The following is a 27,650-nucleotide window of genomic DNA, read 5'->3' as shown; positions in this document are numbered from 1 at the left end:
GGTCATTAGCAGACTAGGTCAGCCACACTTCTAAGATATTAGCTTTTTGTGACAAAATTCTGAAGAAGAGAGAGCTCATCACTGAACCCCATGTTTCCCAACTAGTTATAATTTTATATTCTTAGAGATTACTAACAACTTTCTCAACTTGATATCCATTGAATAGTCAATTTAAAACCCAGTGGACAAAACAGGGGCTTGTTTTAAGGTGAAATAATGTTTGAATAATAATACTATGGGAGGTTGTGTCAAAAGACTTGTTAATATTGAAATAAGCAGCAAGCACTTATTGGTTACTGTTCACAGCCTCTGTGACCTTTTCAAAAAGAATTACTAGATTTGAGAGACAGCAAATACCCTTCACAAAACCAAACATATTGGTGTCTAATCAGTTAATTTGCCAATTTCCACATAAATGAGTTATTTCTATGACATGTTCAATTGCTTATATATAGGGCTATTGAGGCGAGGCTGGTTAGTTATAATTACATGGATCTGTATATGGGCTTCTCTTCTGCAGAGGGGTTACTGTGTCTGTTCTACAGGCACCAAGCATAAAACATGAGGATAAGGATTGACAGCTTATGTAGATGCTCAGATAGTACACGTTTGGCACTGATGAAAATACAGGCTACAATATTGCCTTTGGCAAGTTGAGATTCTGAGACTTGTTCCCAAGTAATTTAGAAAGAGCTAAATTCTCAAGGATGGTGAAGGCAACAATGTGTGTAGGTGAGATAAACTTAGCACTGAATTTTATCTGCCAAGATCTTGACTGTATCCTTGGTAACAGAAAGTGTGACATTATTATGGATGAGCTCAGTGCATTGTCAGACATTATTCCTTAATTTCATGATGTAACTGAAACAATAGTTGAAGCTTCACTTGGATTCTGCCTTAAATTCACGCAACACTTCACATTTTCTAACAGTGCTTTTAAGTTTCTTGCTGACATGCCTTAGTGTAGCCTTGTTAAGGGGATGGGAATTTTCTTTCTGTTTTATTTAATTTCCCTTCTGTTGTTATATATATATATATATATATATATATATATATATATATATATATATATATATATATATATATGTACTTTTTTTTTTTTAATGGGAGTTCCTCTAAACAGGTTTAGACCTGAATTATTTAGAGCAGATGAGAACTGATTTTCTATGCAGTTGTTTAGGTGCTAATAAAATTTAAAGGGGAATGTGACTTTGCCATTTGGGTCCATTTTGTTCCTGTTTCTGGAAAAGGCCTGGCTCTGGATTTAACCTTCTTGTTTAACTTTTTAAGAGAAAACAAGTAAGTACTTTAGACAAATATTCAAACAAATAGATCCAAACATTCACATTATTTTCCATGTGCAGACATACATTTGTACATCATGCTCATCACTATGAAACTCACACCGGATCTCATGCTTGCACTCACACACACTGCATGGAACTAAATAATCATTCTTTGTCCACATACAACAAATGATTTCAACCACACTCACTGTAACTCCTACCTGCATGCACATACCACAAGATCCTGGTCAATCAAACTATGCCAGGTCTTTTGACTACATGCTCAAAATGCATCCATCATGCATACATTCTGATCTCTTACAAACGCTAGTAATCTTCAATGTTTAACACAGTTTCAACCACTCACTCCACAAGTTAATTCACATGCTCACCCAGTCTACTTATCTGCACATACTGGGATAGCCAGTTTTTCATATCGCACTTTACTTAAACAATAACAAGCACTTTGTGCATAAGAGAGAAACATACGTGACAAAATTATGCCCCCCAAATGCACACACACCTTCACACCTTGATTGAATATACATGCTGATATGTATATTTCACCAGTGTATCAATGAGAGCATCTACAATATAATGGACTACACTCAGAAGTTTATTTGTTTATCAGAGCTATTATGAATGAAAAAAAAAAAAGAAATTCTGTATGTAAAACTCGTGCCTATTTCCCTTCATTAGGCTGAGTGTGCAAAACTGTTGTTCTTTTATTTATTAAAGGAACAAGTAGACTATTGATCAGCTATGGATTTCTTTGCTCAAATATTTAATCAAATTTATAAACATATTTTATATTTGTAACAAACTATTTTAGCATTCTTAAATGGTGTGTCGCATTTTTCTAACCTTCCTAACATTTGTTCACAGATTTTATATTAACAGGGGCATCAAATATATGTTTCTTACTAACATTAAAAAGCCTTTTATACTTTTTCAGTTCATTGTGGAACTGATTTATTCTATTGGATCAGGTATTTTATCTTGTATAGTTATGGGATTATTGCTCCTACCTTGTATTTTCTGTAAGACTATATTGAGCTTACCATTTCCAGTTTTCAGTTTCATGTAGACACAGAGCTTGGTTTTCAAATTGACATTCATCTATCATAAATTCAGATATTATATAAAATATTCTAACATTCAGTCACATCTTTGTAAGCTGAAAATTAGAATATGTATTTCAGTATATTGTGATATTTTCTTCTTTACGCAATGTCCTTCTGTCTGTTTGCACATACTTATTTGGAAACTTCAGCTGGAGAATAAAATGCTCTTCTTTCCTGCAGACAAACCAGACAAACTTTAGTCAGTGCGTATATCAGTCGCTACATGCTCTTTTAGTTTTTTTTTTTTTTTTTTTTTTTTTTTTTTTGCATATGGTGCAAATACTGATTTTCAGTGACATATTTTTGAATTCCTGTTAATTTTCTCCAGGTTCTCATTTCTGTGTAATTGGGTATTATATTTTCTGAACTAGTACTTTCCCCTTATATTAATTTCTTTCGGCTCTCGCTGCCACAGTTCAGTTTTAATGTACAGTGAAACAACGACCTTCTAGTAATCTTATACTTTAAAAATGGACTTTCTGCATGCATTGGTAGGGTAGAGGGATAAAGTCCTGCACCATCATCCAGGCAACACAGATCTCATCCACTTGATGATGCAGGGAGGGAGGGATCTAGGGAGGAATGGTTTACCCCATACTTCTTAACTGTCCAGATTTTTGCAGAATGTCCCGATTTTTGTCACATATGTCTGGTCGTTTCCTCATAAAATTTGTGGTTTTCTGGAAAATTATTGAGGATTGAAGTAATTAAATAATGACAGACATTTGAGTTTTAGACTTCATATCCTTCAGAAAATGCATACCAGTGCAAAATCTGTTATTCTAACAACTTTCTACATTTGTAAGAGCAATATTTAAAATTTGTCCTTATTTTGGGGCCTTTGTCCCCCCATTAATGTTTGCGTTTGTCCAGATTTCTTATGTTAAGAGGTTGAGAGGTATGATTGACCCATTCTCAGAAGGCAGGGGTTGTGCTCTAGAGCAAAAGCATGCTGGGTGAGTTCCCTGGTGGAAACCATGAAAATAACTGCATGTCTCCTGTGAGAGAGTGGGACAGTCCTGCTTACATTGTCCTCTTTTGGAAGTGAGTGTAGGTGCAGTGCTGACACTAATTGCAACCCCCCCCCACAGGCTGTCACAGGGGCACATACAAGGGGTTAAGATAAAAACAATTAAAATGTCAAACAACCCCCTGATGGCTGCAGAATGAACACTAATCCCTGCAGATGAGTCAACAAATAGACTGATCAGTTAGGAGGGTTTGTAACAAAGAGACCAGAAAAAGGCACTTTCTCATAAACTTTTGATGTGTGTGTGTGTGTGTGTGTGTGTGTGTGTGTGTGTGTGTGTGTGTGTGTGTGTGCGTGTGTGCGTGTGTTGAGGAGGGTTGTCAGTTTTGCTCATATTCAGACTAGTTTCTTGGCAGAGAGGGACACAACCGTGACTACAACCAGTACAACTATTCATTTCTGCTTTGTCACTTTAGAAGCCAGTACAGAGGTGGAAGAGTGAAAAGAAGTGACTCACTTGCCTCCACCAAGGGAAGGGTATGTGCCCTCATGGGCAAACATAGTTAGTGCAATTTTCATGTTGGGTACTGACAAAAACACTGCTTGTAACTTGTGGGGCCAGATAGCACATTTTGGATGAAATGACCCTTTTAGAAATGAGTGGATATCCTCTAGTCCAGCGGTCTTCAACCTTTTTTGCACGATGGGCCAGTTTCATCTAGCACAATTTTCTACAGACCAACCATCGCAGGTGCATAATAAAGCATAATAAGGTGCATAATAAATACAACTAGCCATAAAGCAGAATGAATGGGCACCCTGAGCTTGTTCCCCTGCAATGAGATGGTCCCATCTAGAGGTGATAGGAGACAATGACACTCGAAGTGTGTTCCTTATGTCCAGTACACTCAGTAATTTTGATTGATTGCTGTCACTGTAGAAAACCCTGCTTCACAAGGATAGAATGTTGGAAATGGAAGCAGGATTTTCAGCGCTTTTGTGGTAATCTCAGGATATTTCACCTTGATTTTAATCCAGAACATCGGCAGAGATGAAGTTGTCACAAACATACTTTCAAGGCCACCATCATTTGTAGTCTCAAGCAGTTGATCTTCTTCCAGCACTGACAAGGTGAATTCACCTGGCACAAATGGGTCATGGATCCAGTCCTTCCCAGTTCATGGGTCTTATGTGGTTGGGAAGTAAAGCTTGAACTTTTAATGCAAAGATAGGTAATTGTGCACCAGCTGGGAGAATGAAGGCCCAAGCTCAGTCTCTTCCAAAATGCCTGCTAATGTTTAAAACGTCAAATATCCCTATATTCACTCACCATCCCAAAAAGTTCCAGTTTAGGTTTGAGTGCAGCCATTTTATCTGCCAACTTGAAGGCAGTTGTCCTTCACCACTGAAGTAACAGATTGAGTTTGTTGAGCAGGTCAAATATGTCACACAAGTAAGCAGGTTTTGCTGTCAATTCCATATTATTAAAATGTGCTACCAGTGGTGACTGTTTTTCTAAAAGAAATCGCTGAAGCAGCTCTCATAACTCAAACTCTCTGGCCAGTGATCTAACTTTTGAAAGCCATCTAACTTCTGTATATAAGAGAAGACGTTTGTGCTCTGCATCCATCTCCTCATAAAGCTGCTCGAACAGCCATGAGTTAAGGGCATGTACTTTGATGTGGTTAATAACTTTAATGACATCATTCAAAACACTGTTAAGTTCAGGTGACATTTTTCAGCTAACTGGCAATTCTGTGTGAATAACAGAGTGTGTGCACTCACATTCAGGCATGACCTCCTTGACTCGAGTAGTGAAATCGGAAAGCCATCCAGTCATCGCAGCAGATCCATCTGTGCATACACATACAAAAGGACCAATTCAGTTTTCCTGATATGTAATCAAAGACTTGAATAGCTCTGTAGCTGTGATGCTGGTTGGCAACGTTAATGCACATAATATATCCTCATGCACATCCTCCTGAAAAATATATCCACAAAAACAACTTTTATTACCTTGCTGTCAACATCAGTAGACTTGTCAGCCTGGACTGCGTACCATGTTGACTCATTAATCCTCTCTAAAAATTGTGCCTCAGTGTTCTCTGCTAGTTCATCAGTTCATCTAGTGATGGTGCTAACCAAAAGAGGAACCTGTGCTACTGTGCTACCTTTTTAACGGCAGCCTCTCCTAAAAGTTCATGACAAATGTTCTTAGCAGCAGGCAAGATCAAGTGTTCACCAATAATATAAGGCTTCTTAACCTTAGCAATAAGCTTAGCCACTAAGTATGATGCTCTCAGTGCAGACAGATTTGTTGATGTGGTGGCCTTCAGTAATTGCTTCTGTCCCTTCTGTTCACATTTTTTTTTCTTTCAAAAACTGCAATGGCTTGTCTATTAATGTCGGGTGCCTTAGTCTCTATGTGGTGAAGCAGTTTTGAAGGCTTCATAGCCTCATTGAATAACCGGTCACCACATATTATACAGACAAAGCTTGGAGCATGTGAATCATCTGTTGCGATAAACCCATAATTTTAGTAGGACTCGTGGTGTTTCCTTTCAAATGCAGCTTTCTTTTTGTTGGCAGTCTTACAGTCTTCTGATATCTCATCATTGGGTCTTTCACCTTTTCCAAAGAAGCTCTCCAGAGACATTTGTTTTTTACTCATTTTAAATAATCAATGCAAACATGTAAACTGGTAAAATAATTAATATAACACTAGTCCAGGAGTAACTGCTGTTAAGGTAATTTATTCCATAGGTTTGAGATAAGCACTTGAAGACTTAGTTTATAATATAATGTTTATATTATAAACTAAGTCTTCCAGTGTTTAATGGTTTTTACCTGATGAATATTTATGTGAAAATAAAAGCTCTTGTCTCAAACCTATTGAATATACTACTTTAACAGCAGTTACTCCTGGACTACTATGATATTTGATATTTTACACATTTTAGCTAGGGTTAACTTGTGAACTCAATTTATCAGGTATCAAAACTCTGACAGATACAAGTGTGGGAAAGAAGCACAGACGGAAGTGATGGGGAGATGATCTGGGCATTTTTCAAAATAAAAAACCCTTCAGACTCTGACAGTCAATAAAATGGAAATAAAAAAAAAAAGAATGAGCATGGCATGGTAGAAGTGAAACTTCTGTAGATGACTGGAGATTGAAGTCATTAAATAATGACAGACATTGGAGTTTCAGACTTCATATCCATAGAAAATACATGGTAGTGGAAACCTTTTTCTAGCAACTTTATAAGTTTATAAGACCAGCATTTAAAATCTGTCCCTGTTATTTGTGGCTTTGTCCAGATTTATTGTGTGTGAGGTTGAGAGGTATGGTCCAAAGGTATGCAAACCTCTTAATTGATGCTGCTGCCAGGGATTACTCTAACTCTCTCTCTCTCACACACACACACACACACACACACACACACACACACACTTTGTTTCAGTTTAATTTATTTTTATTTTAGACCTGCTAAACAGCAAAAGCACTAAAATAATGGCTCGATTGATCTCGCTGTTCACTCTCTCACACACACATGCCCAGTCTCTACTGCTTTCACACACACATTCTGCTTTCATGCACGCATTTACTCACACGCAGACAGAAATATACATATACACTTTTTTGTTCGGTTTCATTTAGTTTTATTTTACACTCGCTAAACAACAAAAACACTGCTTAGCGAGTGTAAAATAATGGCTCGATTAATCTCATTGTTCATTCTCTCTCATACACACATGCACAGTCTCTTCTGCTTTCACACACACATACATTCTACTTTCATGACTGCATTCACTCACACACACAGACAAAAACATAGACACACTCATAAATATGATACATACACACATTCACTTTTTTTTTTATTTCACTCTGTGCCTAAAGAAGTTTCACTTCAATAAAAAGTTTTTTATTCTTCCTGTGTGGCCCAGTACCAAATGATACTTAGCCCAGTGCTTATACATGGCCCACTGGTTGGGGTCTGCTGCTCTAGTCAACCAAATGCATGCCCTTTCTCACTGCTTAGCCAGATTAATGCAGGGAGTACAGCAATAAAAATTCAAAGACCTTAAACCATCACAGATGGCTGTCTAAATGGTGGCCCTTTCCAGTCGACCCAGGTGATGGGAACAAATTGCCAATTGAATAGGAAATGGCTGATGACTGATAGATAGAAAATGTTTTGTCAAAAAGGATCCCCACACTATAGAATGGGCTTCCCATCCATGTAAAATAAAGTTCATCCCTGACCCTTTTCAAATGAAACCTTGACAATTGGAGAGAAAATTGTATGCTTTCTCCGATGTAGCCCCCATATCCCTTATGGACAAAGCCCATAAATAAGAAAAAATAATATCTTAACTAGCACCACAATCCTGTAAATCCTTAGTTACTTCCTTAGTAACTTGCCTTCCCATCCATATAAATGCCCATGATACTCGGGACCCAAATGGTTTGGTATGTGCGGCTAGGCCTGTCAGCACCCTGGTGGTCATTAGCCTAGTAACACCCTATGAACCCATAAACCTATAAGACAGCAGTGGCAAAAAGAGAGTGAGAGAGAGTGAGAGAGTGAGAGAGAGAGAGAGAGAGAGAGAGAGAGAGAGAGAGAGAGAGAGAGAGAATTGGTTAATATTATTTACTAAGAGAACATGCTCATCTTTAATGGTTCCACCTTCAGGACTAGGGCTTCTATCCACTGGTAAAAGACTTGATGGCAATCCAGTCTCAGGCCCATATGTTTGCACCACCTTAGAAACCATCAGGATTACAGGAGGACTCAGCATTGAAATTTATTTATCTGTGCTACTACTGCAATTCCATGCCATTGGTACCTGCTGAACGTACCACCTGATGGCTTGTTTCCAATGCAGCCACCCCTTTTTCTAGCCCTACTTACAGCTCTAGGAAATGGCAAAAGGATTCTGCTCTGATACAATGATGCAGATCCTTCTAAAGCATTGAATAGGGTGATGTACATATAGGAATTCACTTTCTACCAAATCTAAATTTCTTGGGGGTGCCTTGTGACCTTAGATGTGGGGAAAATGTCAAGTGTAAAGTATCTCCCTAGCTGTCAAATTGCTGAGCATTTTATATTTCACAACGTGTATGCAATTTGTGACAATTCTTTAATGTAAATTGAAATGCAATCTTACTATATTGGAATTGAGGCCTTTGGATATATGTTGGTAACAACTTTACCTAAGCATGAGTTTGCCTGAAGATACTCACTACTACTCATTTTAGTAATGCTGCAATTAGTGCAAGTGTTACTGAATGTTTGCTACTCTGTAGAATCTTTGTAGTGCATAAAGCATGGTGATTATATTCTGATATTCAGAAAAAAGGCAAAGCAGTTAAATGCCAGAGTAGTGGGTGAGCCAACCTTAATAATTATTAAACACCCCCTGCTGAAGTTGTTAAAGTTAGGTCTAGTGCCTGGTAATAAAAATCCACCAGTAATCACTAGCAAATGGCGGTGTCAAAAATAAAGCATTTGTTTCTGCCTGCTATCCGTACTGGTAATGTATCCTCAAACTTCTCAAATAAACGTATCTGCTAGAATAACAGGATGTGTCAGCATTCATTTTATAAAGGACACAAACTCTGAAACTCAAATGTATGTCATTATTTAGTGAATTCAGGCCTCAATGACTTGTCCAAAAATAGATTTTATAAGGAACAGACCAAAAATATGAAGCAATAATCTGGACATTCTGTGAAAATCTGGACTGTTGAGAGGCACAAAGTTGAGTGTAAACTTAACAGACTGTATTATGCTGCCTTTCTGACAGCATCCATTAAGTGTTTTATGGCTTTGAAAGCCAAGAGAGCACTTCACAATTTTTCCCAATAACCAGTAGCACATGGAGCACATAAAATTCCATGTACTACAAGGTATGATGATTGTGTCACCAATCATAACCTTAAGTTATGTGTTCTCAGAATGGATCCAAAGATTCACCTGGAGAACATTGCTCTCAATGTGAATTTCTTTGCATCCATATCATGAACACATAAAAAGCATGTTGTGATCATCCACCCATTCATAATCCTCTGTATTAAACATCTTGCAAGCAATACACTGAGTTAAGTAATACATAAATAAAAGGTACTAGTAAGTTAAAGGGATGAAAATAAATGTTATACCTTTGGATATAATAACATAGTTTCCTTCTCTCTTTACCCCAAACAACTGCTTATTTTTTTCTCTCTCTAGTAATTCTTGTTAGTTCAATTTTCATTCAGTTAGTATCTCGTGAATGATGACATTGTTTTGTCCTAACAGTTAGTTCACGTAAGGCCATTTTTGTCATTATTATTATTATTTGTAATTACTTAATAACTTACTTATTTGTTTATTTTAATTTTGTAAGCAGAGCTGAACATCCTATTCCAGATGGACAATTTTAGGTTCAACCTATGTACATGACAAGTATAAACCATGCAAAAAATGAGTCACTCCTAAGTATTAACATAATAAGCAAAGGAAGAATTATTTGTACATATATATACATATATATGTACATATATATATATATATATATATATAAATATATATGTGTGTGTGTGTGTGTGTGTGTGCGCACATGTGCGCGCACGTGTGTATAAACATCAGCCACAAAATGTTGAAAGCACAAATGCTGACATTTTACTATGCATGTGTCAAGGCAAAATTAAAACAAAACAAAACAAAGCAAATAAAAAAAACATAGTTTTTGCTGGAGCAAGCTTCATTGTGATATCACACATTTATCAGGATTATAGAATAGTGGAATATGCCCTTTCTTCTATATTTTTCAGTCTCATAGATATGTTGACCATCAGCTTAGTCAAGCAAACATAATTTCAACAAAATTCAGTGCTCCCATGTAGCTATAGCTGTATCTATATCTATCTATGTTTTATCTATGTGTATATGTGTATATATATATATATATATATATATATATATATATATATATATATATATATATATATATATATACATACATACACACACACAGACATCATCATCATCTTTTGGCTTTTCCCGTTAAGGGTCGCCACAGTGGATCATCTCTTTCCATTTCTTCCTATCCTCTGCATCTTGCTCTGTCACACCAACCGCTTGCATGTCCTCTCTCACCACATCTATAAAACTTATCTTAAGCCTTCCTCTTTTCCTCTTACCTGGCAGCTCCATCCTTAGCATCTTTTCCCAATATAACCATCATCCCTCCTCAGCACATGTCCAAACCAACGCAATCTCATCTCTCTTGCTTTGTCTCCAAACTGTCCAACATGAGCTGACCCTCTAATATACTGATTCCTAATCCTATCCATCCTAGTCACACCGAGTGCAAATCTTAACATCTTTAACTCTGCCACATCCAGCTCTGACTCCTGCCTTTTTGTCAATGCCACTGTCTCCAACCCATATAACATAGCTGGTCTCACTACCCTCTTGTAGACCTTCCCTTTCACTCTTACTAGTACCCTTCTGTCACAAATCACTCCTGACACTCTTCTACACCCATTCCACCCTGACTGTACTCTCTTAACCTCTCTTCCACATTCACCATTACTCTGAACTGTTGATCCCAAGTACTTAAACTCGTCCACCTTTACCAACTCTACTCCCTGCATCCTCACCATTCCTCTACCCTCCCCTCTCATTTACACACATATATTCTGCCTTAGCCCTGCTGACCTTCATTCCTCTGCTCTCGAGAGCATATCTCCACCTCTCCAGAGTCTCCTCAGCCTGATTCCTACTCTCTCTACAGATCACAATGTCATCTGCAAACATCATAGTCCACGGGGCCTCCTGTCTGATCGCATCTGTTAACCTGTCCATCACCACTGCAAATAAGAAAGGACTCAGAGCTGATCCTTGATGTAATCCCACATCCACCTTAAATGGATCTCTCACTCCCACTGCAGTCCTCACCACTGTCACACTACCCTCGTACATATCCTGTACCACACTTACATACTTCTCTGCCACTCCCGACTTCCTCATACAATACCACAACTCTTGTCTAGGCACCCTGTCATATGCTTTCTCCAAGTCTACAAAAGACACAATGCAACTCCTTCTGACCTTCTCTGTATGTCTCCAATAACACTCTCAGAGCAAACATTGCATCTGTAGTGCTCTTTCCTGGCATGAAACCATACTGCTGATCACTAATCATCACCTCCCTTCTTAACCTAGCTTCTACTACTCTTTCCCATAACTTCAAGCTGTGACTGATCAATTTTATCCCTCTGTAGTTACTGCAGCTCTGCATATCACCCTTATTCTTAAAGATAGGTACCAAAACACTTTTTCTCCACTCCTCAGGCATCCTCTGACTTTCCAAAATTTCATTAAACAATCTAGTTAAAAATTCCACTGCCATTTCTCCTAAGCACCCCCATGCTTCCATTGGTATGTCATCTGGGCCAACAGCCTTTCCATTCTTCATCCTCTTCATAGCTGTCCTTACTTCTTCCTTGCTAATCTGTTTCACTTCTTGATTCACTATCCCCACATCTCTCTCATTCTCTTCATTCATCAGCCTCTCAAAATACTCTTTCCATCTACTCAACACACTCTCCTCTCTTGTGAGTACCTTTCCCTCACTATCCTTTATCACCCTTACTTGCTGCAGATCTTTCTCAGCTCTGTCCCACTGTCTAGCCAATCGGTACAGGTCGTTTTCTCCCTCTTTAGTGTCCAGTCTCTCATACAACTTTCCATATGCCTTATCCTTAGCTTTCGCTACCTCTCTCTGCCATGTGCCTCATCTCCTTATACTCATGTCTACTTTCTTCATCTCTTTGACAATCCCACTTCTTCTTCGCCAGCCTCTTCCTCTGTATACTCTCCTGTACTTCCTCATTCCACCACCAGGTCTCCTTGTCCTCCTTCCTCAGTTCAGATGTCACACCAAGCACCTTTCTAGCAGTCTCCCTTACTAGTTCTGCTGTAGTTACCCAGGTATTCAGTAACTCTACACTGCCTCCCAGTGCCTGTCTTAACTCTTCCCTAAACTCCACTTCACAATCACCCTTTTTTAACTTCCACCATTTAATCCTTGGCACTGCTTTCACAATCCTCCTCCTCTTCTTGATCACCAACGTCATCCTACAGACCACCATTCTATGCTGCTTAACTACACTTTCCCCTGCCACCACTTTACAGTCTCCAATCTCCTTCAGACTGTCCCTCCTACATTGGATATAATCCACCTGTGTGCATCTTCCTCCACTCTTGTACGTCACCCTATGCTCCTCCCTCTTCTTAAAATACGTACTCACCACAGCCATGTCCATCCTTTTCGCAAAATCCACAATCATCTGACCTTCTGCATTCCTCTCCTTAACACCATACCTACCCATCACTTCCTCATCCCCTCTGTTCACTTCACCAACATGCCCATTAAAGTCCACTCCGATCACTAGTCTCTCACCCTTGGGTACACTCGCCACAACTTCATCCATCTCACTCCAAATTTCTCCTTCTCATCCATCGCACACCCAACTTGTGGAGCATATGCACTAACAACATTCATCATTACACCATCAATTTCAAGCTTCATAAACATCACTCTGTCAGACACTCTCTTCACGTCTAAAACACTCTTGGCATATTGTTCCTTTAGTATAACCCCTACCCCGTTTCTCCTGCCATCCACACCATGATAGAACAATTTGAACCCGTTTCCTAAACACCTGGCCTTACTTCCCTTCCATCTGGTCTCTTGCACGCACAATATATCAACCTTCCTTCTCTCCACCATATCAGCTAGCTCTCTTCCTATACCAGTCATACTGCCAACATTCAAAGTTCCTACCCTCACTGCTACACTCATAACCTTCCTCCTCTCTTCCTGCCTTCGGGCATGCCTTCGCCCTCCTCTTCTCCTTTGGCTAACAGTACTGGTGGTGGTTGTTGTTTAGCCGGGCCTCGACCGATCCGGTATGGAAATATGAAATATTTGCGCCATAAGTGATGTGGCAGAATTTTTACGCCGGATGCCCTTCTTGACGCAACTCTCCCCATTTATCTGGGCTTGGGACCAACACAAAGAAATGCACTGGCTTGTGCATCCCCAGTGGCTGAGTTACACACACACAGACACCCCTAAAAAAAAAAACACATATATATATATATATATATATATATATATATATATATATATATATATATGCAGCAAACAAATAAATCCAAACCAGCCCAGAAGTTGAAAATGTTAAAACACAGGTGCCCAGTAGGAAGGTAGCTGGAATAAAGAAGCTGAACCACGACAAAGTAAAATCTTCTTTTTTAATGCAAAAAGGTGAGCGCTTTCACAATGGTAACCATTGCTTCATCAGACAGTTCATTCAAACAGCAACAGCACTTAAATACTTTAATTCATTACTAAAACAACCAGTCCTACCACTCAAAGTTAATTCAGCACTCAGCAATCAATTAATTACTATGGTTACATTTTGCCCTTAATTAATTGCTGAAGTCAGAAAAACATTGTTTAAAAAACACATGCACAAAATGTAAAAACAAGAACATGTGGATGAATATAAATAAAATACATAAAAAGTCAGTGAAGAAATACATATACTCATGTTGCCCATTTAGTAACTGCTTGTATGCATGAGTATAAGCATAAAAATATATGTACATTTATATAAAAAATATAAGCAGTACACACTCAACAACTTAATGCATATATTCTGCCTAATAAATACACACGCTGTCCACCTAATAAATACATATGCTTTAAACATACATCTCAACAAATACTTGTCTTTAGTGATATCTATCCTAGAAACAGCTCAAGAAATAGTCATATTGACCCAAAGCCCTGCATGTGTTTATGTAGTCTTCTTTTGTTAACATAGTATTATTATTATTTATTTTATTTTAACCTTCTAGATTTTAGCACTGGCTTCAATGGAACACTATCATTCAAACCCAAATCTCTGTGTGCTCCTAAACGCAAAATCCATTTTACTTCCATACTTTCAGTAGTATTGACTATGTCACCATCCTATTGCTGACATTCTGAATATGTAAAACCTGAAATAAAAATATATGGTCATCCCCCTTATCCAATGTATGCTTAATCAAGGCACTATACAGTTGCCCTTTTCTAGTGCAGTACAGGTAATCCCTTATCTGTTCCCTAAGGTGACGGTTAGTTTTGCCAACATAGAAATGGAAACATGTTGTGCAGTGAGCTACATACACTACATTCTTAGTATTGCAGTCAACAGAATTCCTTAACTCTCATAGACGCCCTATTACAGGGTGCTTGAAAAACCTTGATTCATCTATATAAATGCACTGCGCGCATTTTCCACATCTATGGGTACCATTCACTTTGCTATCCATCAGAGTAGGTATCCTTGGATAGCAAAGCTGCTGTTTCAGATTTTTCTTATTTCTAAATGCAAAATGTGGTTGTCCACCCACTATGTTGGTAGTATCCTCATCTACTAACAACATATGCCAATTTTGTCGTATGATGGTTTCAAACCTTTTCACATCTCTTGTATATGGTAAAACCATTGGAATGTGTGATAATACACTATTCCTGATACCTACCCTGTCACTACCTGCTCTATCAGAGTAGTAGGGCTTAGCTTTACCTTTCCTTTCTTTGTGTACATTATAGTACACCTTATCAATTTCATGTTCACTATACATCCTATTAATGAAACCTGTTCTTAGCTTAGTTAACTCATTTCTATACACTTCCTCTTGACAACATAGGCGAGATGTTCTCATTGCCTGACCTCTGATTATATTAGGAAAAATCTTAGGGTTGTGCATATTGTTTCTGTTTAGAAAATATGGTCTGTAGGATTGTTTCATATGTAATTTTGTAAACCATTGGTCATTTTTTCTGTATATGGTAACGTCCAGGAAGTCTAAACTCATTTCAGAACAGTTCATCGTAAACTTCAAAAAAAGTCACTAGTAGTATTTAGGTATGCATATAGGGATTTAAGTTGCTCACCATCACCTTTCCAAAAAATAAAAAGAATCATCTATGAAACACCTGTAAAAGGCTATTTGGGGATTACCTAACAGATGTTCATATTCCCAGTTAACCATAACCAGGTTTGCATATGTGTTGGCACAACTTGTGCCCATGGCAACCCCTGACAACTGCTTATAGCATATGCCATTGAACATAAATATGTTGTGCTCTAGTACCAATACTAGTAACAAACAGAGAAAGTCTATCTTACTATTAGAGAACTTTCCCTGCCTTGTCAACACTGATTTCACCATGTTTATCCCCTGGTCATTGGGTATACTTGTGAATAAAGACATTACATCTAGTGTGGCCAGCATCCCCATATCTGCTGTTCCCATTTGCTTCACTGCCCCATAAAGGTCCACTAAAAACTGTTTTCTGTCTTTCAAGACATATGTATATTCATTGAGTGCTGTCTTCAATTCTTTATCCAGGTATATAGAGATGGGTTCTGTTAGCCATCCTGCCCCTGCTACTATAGGTCTAAATTTCGGGTTATATGGTTCTTTGTGTATCTTGGGAAGACCATGGATTTAAGGTATGAGTGGATTTTCAACAGTAAAATAATTAAAAAGATCTTTACTTAATAGTTCCATACACATGCATTCATATAAGGTACTGGGAATCTGTTCACTCATTTCAAACACAATTGTTGTTGGTACTTCAACATTTACATTTGGATCCAATAACATGTCTTGCATAACTGTATTATAAAAGTCAGCATTCAATATCACTACTGGTCCCCCTTTGTCAGCGGGTTTTAAAACTATGCTATCAATAGTCTGCAGATCACACAATGCTTTGTGCTCACTCTCTGTCAAATTATACTTTCCTTCTTCTAAAAAAACTATCGTTTCCTGTGTTATAAATGGCATTTTCACAAGCTTTTAGGAAAGTTTCTATATTATGCGGCAATATTAGTACATACAGACTATTTCTTAAACTGAACATCCCTTGCCTCATTGCCATTTCCAAATTGTTGTTTTAATGTTACATTTCTATTAAACATATGTAGGCATAACAGAAATTCACTAATGTCCATTTTAGTCAAAGGTATAAAATTTAAACCTCTGTTTAATAATGAAGTCTCAGCTGCAGACAGTTCATATTTGGAAATATTCCATATTAACTCTCCTGCCCATATCTCCACATTTTCTTCAAAGTGTGTGTTTGTAACTGACCTGGTGCTTCTTTCCATTTCTGGCCCCTGTAGATGTCCTGTTCCACAGATTTTCTTCTCCCTGCTCAGAATGGTAGGAAAAGAACAGGAAAAACCTGTTGTTGTCCTCCTTCCATATTAATCTTCCTTCTTACCACGGCTGTAGTTGTGGAGGCAGTTGCCTTATTATTGTTTCCCGAAGACGATGGCACTTCCATCAGTGTAAAATAGACGGAATGTGTGAAAGGGCACTCCCTCCTGGCTGTTGATTCATTGTTTCCTCTTCCTCCCTGAGTGCACTGGTTGTCTCTTCAGACTGTACCCGATGCTCCACCCTCGGTCTCTCATGCCGCTCGAACGATTGAACTCGCCCTCTCCTCTGCTGGTAGACTGTTAGTGGTACCTCTGACTGACTGCCCATTGATTTCTCTCATAGATCTCAGATTGCGGTTCATGTTAGACTGCTCTGCAGACTGTGCAGGTTTCGGCCAAGTAAAGACATGCTGGTTAGTGAAATCTGTTAGATCCCTACACAGTTTCCTTTTCTTTTGCTCAAGCAGTCTGGTTTCATAACGGAGTATCTTATCAATTAGTTCATGCATGAAAACTTCAGTAGCTGCTTCCCCATAAAGCACAGACAGTTCATGTTGTTGCTGACATATCTTTTCATTAAGCTCTTGTTCCACCAGCTTGAAAAAGTCCAGCAACAACTGTATATATGCTTTACTGGTGTTAAGATTAATTTGTTGCCACTGAGCTAACAAAGTGGGGTAGTTGTTTCCGTATGTGGGCATATTAAGTACTCTGAGTCCCCTTGGTATAACATTTAGGTTAAAGCAGGCTTCAAAATGGAACCATTGGCTCTGGAGCCCTTAAACATATACAAATCATTCTCCACATTTCTTTTCAAATTGCGTATCTCAGCTTCATTGATGTTGTTAGTATTATTTGTTTATTTTAATTTTGCAAGCAGAACTGAACATTCTATTCCAGACAGACATGTTTAGGTTCAACCTATGTGCATGACAAGTATAAAGCATGCAAAAAATGAGTCACTCCTATGTATTAACATAATAAGCAGAGGAAGAATTATTTGTACGTATATATATATATATATATATATATATATATATATATATATATATATATATATATATATGTGTGTGTGTGTGTGTGTATATAAATATATATATGTGTGTGTGAGTGTGTGTGGGTGTGTGTGCGCATGCGCGTGCACGTGTGTGTATAAACATCAGCCACAAAATGTTGAAAGCACAAATGCTGACATTTTACTATGCATGTGTCAAGGCAAAAATTAAAACAAAACAAAACAAAGCAAAAAAAAAAAAAAACATAAAAAAACAAGCCTCACTGTGAGATCGCACATTTATCAGGATTGTAGAATAGTGGAATATGCCCTTTCTTATATATTTTTCGGTCTCCTAGATCTGTTGACCATCAGCTTAGTCAACCAAACATAATTTCAACAAAATTCAGTGCTCCCATATAGCTATAGCTTTATCTATATCTATATCTATCTATGTGTATATGTATATATATATATATATATATATATATATATATATATATATATATACACACACACACACACACACACACACACACACACACACACAGACACCCTTAAAAAAAAAATATATATATATATATATATATATATATATATATATATATATGTGTGTGTGTGTGTGTGTGTGTGTGTGTGTGTGTGTGTGTGTGTGTGTGTGTGTGTAACACCAACACACCAAAACACCGACAACTAAATAACCGACACCACAACATCGAAAGTTCAAAATCACGAAACTTCACATGCCCGACAAACCACAATCCCCACAATCAACAAAACACAGACCTTATGCAAAAGACACACACCCACAACACAAGCACACCAAAAACCTTACAAACCTACACTAAACCTTACATACACAACTATCTATGCACTAACCTTAATCCACCCCTAACCCTAAAGTCCATCACTATCGCACACTTACCTTACCGGCACCCTAACTCACTTAATCCGCCCCTAACCCTAAAGTCCATCACTATTGCACACTTACCTGACCCACACCCTAACGTCCCTCACTATCACACACTTACCTTACCCACACCCTGACACTAACATCCATCCCTATCGCACACTTACCTTATCATGTCGGTGTTCTCAGTGTCGGGCTTTTCAACTGTTGGTCTTCTCCGTTGTCGATCTTCTGGTGGCAGTTATCTCATTGTTGGTGTTTTCTGCTTTTGGCATAATCAGGTAGACCCATATATATATATTTATATGTATATATATAATCACGAAATGTTATATTGGACACATGGTTTTCCTTCTGAAGGGAATATGGAAGATTATTATGTAGTTAAATACATACATAAATACATACATACATACAAATGTTGCAAGCATGGGCATTAATGCCATTCAAGCTTACCAATAAACCAAAACACTTGTTCCCATAATAAATGTCCAGGCTGTTCTTTTAAATATCTAAACTAGTACTTGCTTTAATGTAATTTGGTAGTCTGTTCTTGCATCAGCTACTCTGTCAGCGAACCAGTTAGTACATGTCTCATTCCTATAGAATCTTCTATATAGGTTATCTGATGTTTCTCTAGTACTTTTTGATAACCCCAAACATTTCCAGAGGTAGTTTCCCTAAATGCCCTATATACCTGAATAAGATCTCCTCTTAAATATCTTTAAGAGACACTGTACAAGTACAGATATTTTAGTCTTTCATAATAACTTAGATTTTCACATCCATGGATGCCCTTGGTATATTTCTGCTATACTCTTTCCATTTTATTCATGCTTGCTTTTCTAGAGGGTTTTCATATTGTTCTTCCATACTCAAGTTTGGGTCTAATGTAACTAATAAACAATGACTTCATTATGTTTGATTTCCTAGACTTTATAAATATAGTTCTATAACTATCATTAGCCAATTGGTTGATATGATTAGAAAAACTCATAGCTGAATCTATTATCTACCCATATACCCAGGTCCTTAAATGAGTCTACAGTTTCAATCATTGTGTGCTGTATTAAATGTTCACCTTTCAGTTTATGTTTCCCAAATTTCATATGCTTAGTTTTTGATGTATGTATCAACATATTATTCTCCTGTGCCCAAATGGTCAATTTAGTCAAATTATTTTGCAGACATGCCTTATCTGTAACACTTGTAATTAGTTTACCCAATTTCAGGTCATCAACACCTCAGATGAAAAAGTAAGGTCTGAAAGATACAATCTAAACAAGTAGGGGCCTAGGACAGAGGCCTGTGCGACACCTTGACTGTAACCAAGGATTTCACCTGTCCAGTTGGTGTGTGATACATGCCATGTCCTATTTGTAAGCCATGCAGCTATCCAGCTTATCAGCAGTACATAAATACCTAGTTGTACTAATTTATTGATCAGTGTTTTGTGTATGACCCTGTCAAATGCTGAAGTTAAATCTATATAAATCAGATCACAGCACAATTTTTCATTCATAGCTGTTATTATATTGTTATAGAATATCATGTTACAGGTGATAATAGATCTATTTTCAACATATGCATGCGGATATATAGTTTCAAGTCCCAACCTATCCAGTTCTGACAATAACTTATCCAGTATTACCTTCTCCATTATTTTTCCACAGCAAGAAAGTAGACTTAACGGTTTAAATGATTCTGGGTTTGTCCTACTTCCCCTTCCCTTAAAGACAGGTTTAATATGTACTTGTCTCCAATCTTAAGGAATCTCCCCATATTTATATGACCTAGTGAATAATAGATAAAATGGTAGTGTAAGTCCTTGCTGAAGTGTTCTCAGGTCATTGTTACTTTTTCCGTCTCCTCCCTGCACTTTGTTTGGATCCAGTTTGCACAGTTCTTTTAATACAATCTAATTTGAATCTAGTATCTGGGGTTACCTGGATATCACTAGGACAACTTACTACCCTTTTTGTGGATCCAAACTGTTTTGCATAAGATTTTGTAAATATATCTATAATCTGTTGTGTCTGAGAATAAATTTTAGAATCTGCGCACAGTTTATCAATTTGTGTATCTTTACTCTTTCCACATCTTATGTATCTATAAAAAGGTTTTCTATTATGCTCAATATCATTTTATAAATCTTCTTCAAATTTTTCTTGATCTTGTCTAACACTATGCTTAATCTGATTGTCCAGCTTGTTTAGTCCAGTTTTCAAAGTTGTAGTTTGACCTCTCTTCCATTTCTCATATTTTTTTGTCTCTCACCTTAATCAGGTATCTTGTTCTTATGGAAATATACTTCCCTGATGTTGCATGCCTAGATCCTGATGTTAAACATATTTTTTTTTACTTTTGCACTCAAACAATTTCTCTTTCCAAACGTTCTACATTCCATCTGCAGTTTTCCTCTGAATACCTCACTTCATTTAGTTTTATATAGTAACTGTTTTGCTTTCCTATTATCAGTAATTAACCTTCTGTGCATTGGCTTAGATTTCAGTCTATAAATAAATACCATGAGATTTTATTTTTCAACGCAGTTGAAGCTGACTTAATTTTAATAATGTTATATGTAAGATACATTTAAAACTAAACAGCTTGATACAGATTTATTAATATGATCTCTTATTTCCATAAGGGAGATTCACTAATTTATTTCTTTTCCTCTGTCTTTATTTGTTTTTATGATGTACAATTAACCCAGGATAACTATAATTTGTAATAACTGTTGTATATAATTGTATGTGTACATTTCGGCTGCTCATGACCTGTAAGGTTGGAAATGAGGATTTCCAAAAAGGAATGCTTATTTGTTAGTAGTTTTCAACTTTCTGCTCCTCCCCTTTTCTGCAAGGAATATCATATGTAGATGTTGATAGATAAAGTCTACCTAAGCAGTTTGTGAAGCAGACAGTCCTGTTGGGTTGGGGGGGGGGGTGCAAAAAATTATATCTATGTATCTATCTATCTATATATATATATATATATATATATATATATATATATATATATATATATATATATATAGTTAAAACCAGTATAAGGCAGTATCTAAAAAGCCAATCAGATGGCTAAAATATCTTTAGAGCTGCAGAAACTTGTTTTGTGTCACTTCTTTGTCAGTGTGTTTTATAAATTATATATATATACACACACACACACACACACACACACACACACACATAGCATTGAATCTGCTAGAAAAGGGCTCCCCCAATCCTTATACTGGTTTAGTTGAAGCTAGTTTAATACTTTAGCATATATTACTTTAACAAAACAAAACTTCCTTGGTAAAAGCAAACAAAGCCCATATCAGTAAAAATTAAGTGATGTGACTTACCTTAGCCAGTCAGAGTTCAAAGACCTTTTCTTTGTATCCTTAAATGTGCTAGCTCATTGATTACTTTGGTAGAAAACCATCTGTAGGTTGAGTGACTGCATTCCACTGAACTACCGGTTTGGTTAAGCCTGCTCCCTAGACTCTTGCTATGCTTTGGCTCAATCCAGTCCCATAACCTAACCCAAATCCCATCCACTTTCACATCACCTACACTTATTCTAAGCTTATCCTGAGCTAATCTCCACCCACCACAATACCATCAATCACTCACCAGTTTACAATCCATACTTTTACGTCTCTTTCACACACCTGCAAACCACTTCCTACCTTTCTTCATTCTATCAGTTGAATTATATCTACATTGCAGTTCAACTAACCCCCACACTTCACCCAACCCTTAATTAGTTCAGCCCCATCCATCCCTCTGTGACTATCCATACAGTTTATAATTTACTAACCAAAAACTCACCTGTAATCGGCATGGTATACAAAGTATAACAATTCACTTCCCTCCTCTTTCTGGCAGATGTAACAAACTACCATACACCTCTCAACACCAGCCATATGCTGAGTGTTCAGTCCATTGATCTCAATGGCAGTTACTCCCATATTTCATTCCATATAGCCCACAACCTTCACAACATACCTCACATCCATCTTTTCAAATAGAAATATATAAAAATAAGTAATCCAACCCACAAACTGCCCACAAAGAACAAAGTTAAAACCAAGTGGCATGTTATATACAAGCTATTCATGCACACACTGCAACTTTGTGGTGAAATTCACTCCAACCCAGATCCAATCACTACAGCCTCTATGGCCCCCATAACCATTAATATTATAACACCTTACTCCTGCAACTCAGGCAAAAACGAGTCTAAAATTTATGAACATTAACCTTAGAAGCATCTGTAACAAAGTAACTGAACTACATGCTTTTATATCTCTTTACAACCCTGACATCCTCACTATCACATAAGTGTGGCTAAAAATCAAAGGCAAAGACACTGAAATCTACAAACAAGTATATATTATCCTTTGAGAAGACCACAAATCCAAAACAAAGCAGCTGGTATAGCTATAACATACCCAAAACACCTGAACATATCCCTTTATCAGAAAAAGAATCCATCATTCAATAATGAAGAGATTCATGCTGCCTTACTCAAGAAAAATAATCCATCATTCAATGATGAAGAGATTCATGTTGCCTTATCATGCTACACTCTTATAAGACTATGTTTATTTATTTAACATTTATTTACTGGGAAAGTCGACTGCGACATAGCCCATTTTCAGTGGAGACCCAGGGATAAATGCACCAGACCCATGTATTTGAATGTGGGAGGAAACTGGAGCACCTGGAGGAAACCCACATGAATGCAGGAAAGACATGCAGACTCTGCACAGAAGGCACCCCAGCTGAGAATCAAACCAGCAATCCTCTTGCTGTGAAACAAAAACACTAACTGCTTCACCAAAGCGCCCCCCGCAGTTGTATCACAAACACATATATTCTTCCTTGCAATAATATCAGCACAGCTGAGGACATACTGTTTACTCCTGCTTAACCCCAAAAAAAGAAACTACTACTTTTCTCCCCTAGAACATCCTCCAAAAGCAATACTGTTTTCAAAATCACTTCATTAAGTAGCACACTGATTCAGAGTCTTGACTGGCTTTTGTAGTGGCTGGGTCTGATCCCCATACCAGTACCCCCATCTCTCCAGCTCTTCATTTGAAAAGCAAAAATAGACACAAAAAGAGCAGGCCTTATCCCTGTACTGATGTAATATAACCCCAGGCAACCAAATACACTTCACCAATCTCTTGCCCCAGCTTTTCAATTAATGAAAAAATAAAGGTCTACAGTTTAGTGGCTGGTGTTCCTGAAATACCAACCAGGTTCTGTTTCTGCATCCCATCCCCACCTTCCTCAGCTGAGCAGTAATGACAAATGATCCATGATCAGGTACTTGGGAATTCTGAAATGCGTAAGTTAGTCAATCAGGTCCTCAGATTTTAGTTGGAAAAAAAAGAACTAAATCTTTTTTTTTTCTTTCTTTTAGACTGTAGCAAACTGTAAGCAGTTACTACAGTTTAGACCAAACAGAAAGCATGATAGCATTCAGGATTTAATTAAAACAAAATATTTTTTTTCTTATAAACTCTAGCAAACTGATTGCTTCAACTTGAGCAAGTAGTTGCTGCAGTTTAAACAACATGGAAAGCACTACAGTGCTCAGCTTTGGCCACATTTGCACTTCTGGCTTTCACAAATGAGTTATTGAAATCAGATGGCCGATCATGCTGTTTATCACTTTGTGCCCAGGACAGTTGCCCCTTTTGCTCTGCAATAGCGTCACTGCTGCTGCGATTGAACAGGTACCTAACAACAAAATCTTAGCAGTCATCATTGATGACAATATGAAATCTGACCTGTACTTCCAAACTGTTATTTAAAAAAAAAAACACTGAAGCTCAGCCAAATATATAGAACAAAACTATTCCTAATGGACAGAACTAGAGAAACCATAATTAAAGCCTACCTACTACCGTGTTCCTCACCACTCTTTACTAACATACAAACTTCCACAGAAACAAAGCTGGAACAATGCTACAATAAATCAGCTCACTTTGCTAATAATCACTCATGTAGGACTCATCACTGTTCCACCATTCAACAACTAAATTGAATTGAACTGTCACATCACCTCTACTTTGGCATGCTTCTACTAGCTCAAACCCTGATAAGTATCCAATACTGAAAGGCATGCTTTAACACAACCACATACTAAAGCTCTTTGCTCTGAAGACAAAGTCCTCCTCTCTGTCACTAAAGCCCAAAATGCATCTGGAAACTCCTTATACTCAAACTCTGTAGCTACCATATGGAATGCCCTCCCCCATGCTCCAGGGCTTCTTGAACACCAGCAGGCATTCAAACCACATATAAGAGAATACCTCCCAACATCCTGGCATTGTAGCTGTACATCTCAAGGATTAGTGTAATATCTCCAGTTTCTTCTTCCTCTTCTGTCTTCCAGACTGTTACCAGCTATCACTTTGTCTTTACCCACACAACTTTCTACCAATGCCTAACTTAATTCATTTTAATTCATAACTTAGAGACTGCCCATGCTATGGAATAGACTTCCCATACATGTCAAAAAGAGCACTTCACTGGCCCTCTTCAAGAGAAGTCTTGATGAGTGGATGGGAAATAGAAAATTCACCCCAGGGATCATTCCAGTGGCTCTAGGGTCGGGTGGCACGATGCCATGGTAATCCTATGGACTGGCTTGTAAAGGCACCAGGGCCATTAGTCTAGTACACAGCTATGATCCTATGAACTAATATTTATATTACAAAAATGAAATGAATAATTTGCTATCCAACCTTTCTAAATGACTTAGTCCTCTGTATTGTTACATCTATCTTACTGGCACTGCCAAGTGTTTTATCTAAATATATCTGTATAGAGTAAAGTAAAATTAATATAGAAACATTACTACTGTAGGTATAGTTACTATGTTCTTAAATATTTCAACATTGTAAACTTTGGTTTAATTATATGCTGTTGGCATTGATATTGTTTAAGCTAAAAGACTTTTTAACTGAACTGAATTTCAGGATGATTTCTCTCCAGCCCTCCACTGAAAAGGGGCCTTTATAACTAGCCAGACTTCCCAGTCTATTTATATGTGTATATACAGATCTACTTTTAAATCGGGAGACGCACAACACAACGTTATTTTTCTAAAATGAAAATAATGAATACTGAAAAATCCTGAAGGGCCGATTTTTTTCCAGGGCAAGTAAACGCTTGCCCAACATGGGGAAATATGCCCGTTTCTTCACTGAAGTACAATCAGGGAGTTGGTATATATATATATATATATATATATATATATAGTTGAGCGGGTAAGGGGGGGCACAGCCCCCCCACCTAGGTGGGTTTATGTAGTCCATTGTGGTTACGTTGAGTTTTGGCAAGTGTTTATTTTTAGTATTTATTATTTTCATTTCAGGAAAATAATGTTCGGTGTTGTGAGTGTTGAGATATAAAAGTAGATCCGTATATATATACACACACACACACACACATACATATAAATATATATATATATATATATATATATATATATATATATATATATATATATATATATATAGGACAAGACACACACACACACACACACACACACATATACATACATATATATATATATATATATATTTTTTTTTTTTTTTTTTTTAGTTTAGTGTTATATTTATTGACATTTGTTTTCTAGGAAAGTCCAACCGGGTAATAAATACCCATTTTCAGTGGAGGCAAAGAAGAAAAGCTCCATATCATCGGATAACATCTAATAAAATGGTAGTAAAAATGTAATAAAAAAAATCCATGTGTGCAATTTAACAGGAAAATATAGAATACAATATAGCATGGGGAGACAGCGGTGATTTAATAATCATACAAAATAAAAAAATCACAACTAGCATGTTTAAAAGTATTAGAAGTATATTCTATTATGCTAGGAAATAAAATTTGGGATTGGACCCCAGTGAGGGAAGGGCAATTTCATTAGTCTCCACTGTATCATGATCTCAGAAAGGGATTATGGTGGCACTTCTGAAGCTTCACCTGGTCCAAGGTACCAGTTTTATTGCTGAATTGAGGTAGGTGGTACAGAAGATGATTTTTGGACAGATTTTATGATGGAACTTAGTCTATAAGACAGGGTTAGGTTCCAGGAGATTCTGCAGATTGAGCTGAAAATCAGGTTCCCCTCGGGGTGGGGAAGCAGTAGTCCAGGAATAATATGCAGACCAAAGACTTTTGGATGAATGAGGCTTTCCCTTCCTGTTGTGTGTGTTGCTTGGACATGAAGGCTCAGGAGAACCAATAAGCTTTAGATGATGGCTTGCAAGTGGTGCTAGGCATTTTGTCAAATGATAGAGTTGTCTTTGTCACAGCACACATTCCCATAATAGTAAAAGGAAAAATTTGGAGGAGAGAATTTATGCAAGTTTTTGATCTGATAGAAAATAATGGGGCACTAATGACTGCAGCAGTGGAGGCCCTGGAGATGAAGGATTTGACAGCCTCATTGGCAGTATTGGGTAATAGATATACAGGTATGGTTTCAGGCAATAACTTGGGATACCTGAGTTATGGGGCTCATTGAATTGATGGTAGTGATTCTGTACTTGGAGCCTCAACAAGGCTTGCTCCTGTTATCATACTTCTTGACCATCAATGAATCTTAGAGGTCTGGGGCGAATGCCTGACTGTTGTATGACCAGAGATTTTTGCATATGCAAGGCAGTCAATGCAACTTTGAACCAGGAATTAATTAGTGCTGACAACTAGTCATGGTAATGTTTGACAGGGAATACAGGCAGGCTAGGGTCCCATCTGAATGGGGGGAGGCAAAGGCAGGTCCTGTCAGGCTTTCAATGCTTGTAAGTGCATCTGGGTCTTATGTAGGTTTGCTCGCATGTGCATCCACTATGGTAGCCATCATGGTGCAGTGAGCCACTCGAACATGGAAGGTGAAGGCTCTCTATGTATTTACAATATATTTAATTATGATGTCACTTTTCACCAACGTATATGTATTTTCTGATCTTTTATTTGTAGAGGTTTTCTCCATGGGTCTCCACTGAAAAGAGATATATTTCTCCAGTTAAATAAATGTCAATAAATAATAATT

The sequence above is a fragment of the Protopterus annectens genome, chromosome 5.part0 (assembly GCF_019279795.1).
Source record: "Protopterus annectens isolate FY-2018-M chromosome 5.part0, PAN1.0, whole genome shotgun sequence".
Classification (NCBI taxonomy): domain Eukaryota; kingdom Metazoa; phylum Chordata; order Ceratodontiformes; family Protopteridae; genus Protopterus; species Protopterus annectens.
The sequence above is the reverse complement of the archived record's forward strand: the minus strand, read 5'-3'. Positions refer to the sequence as shown.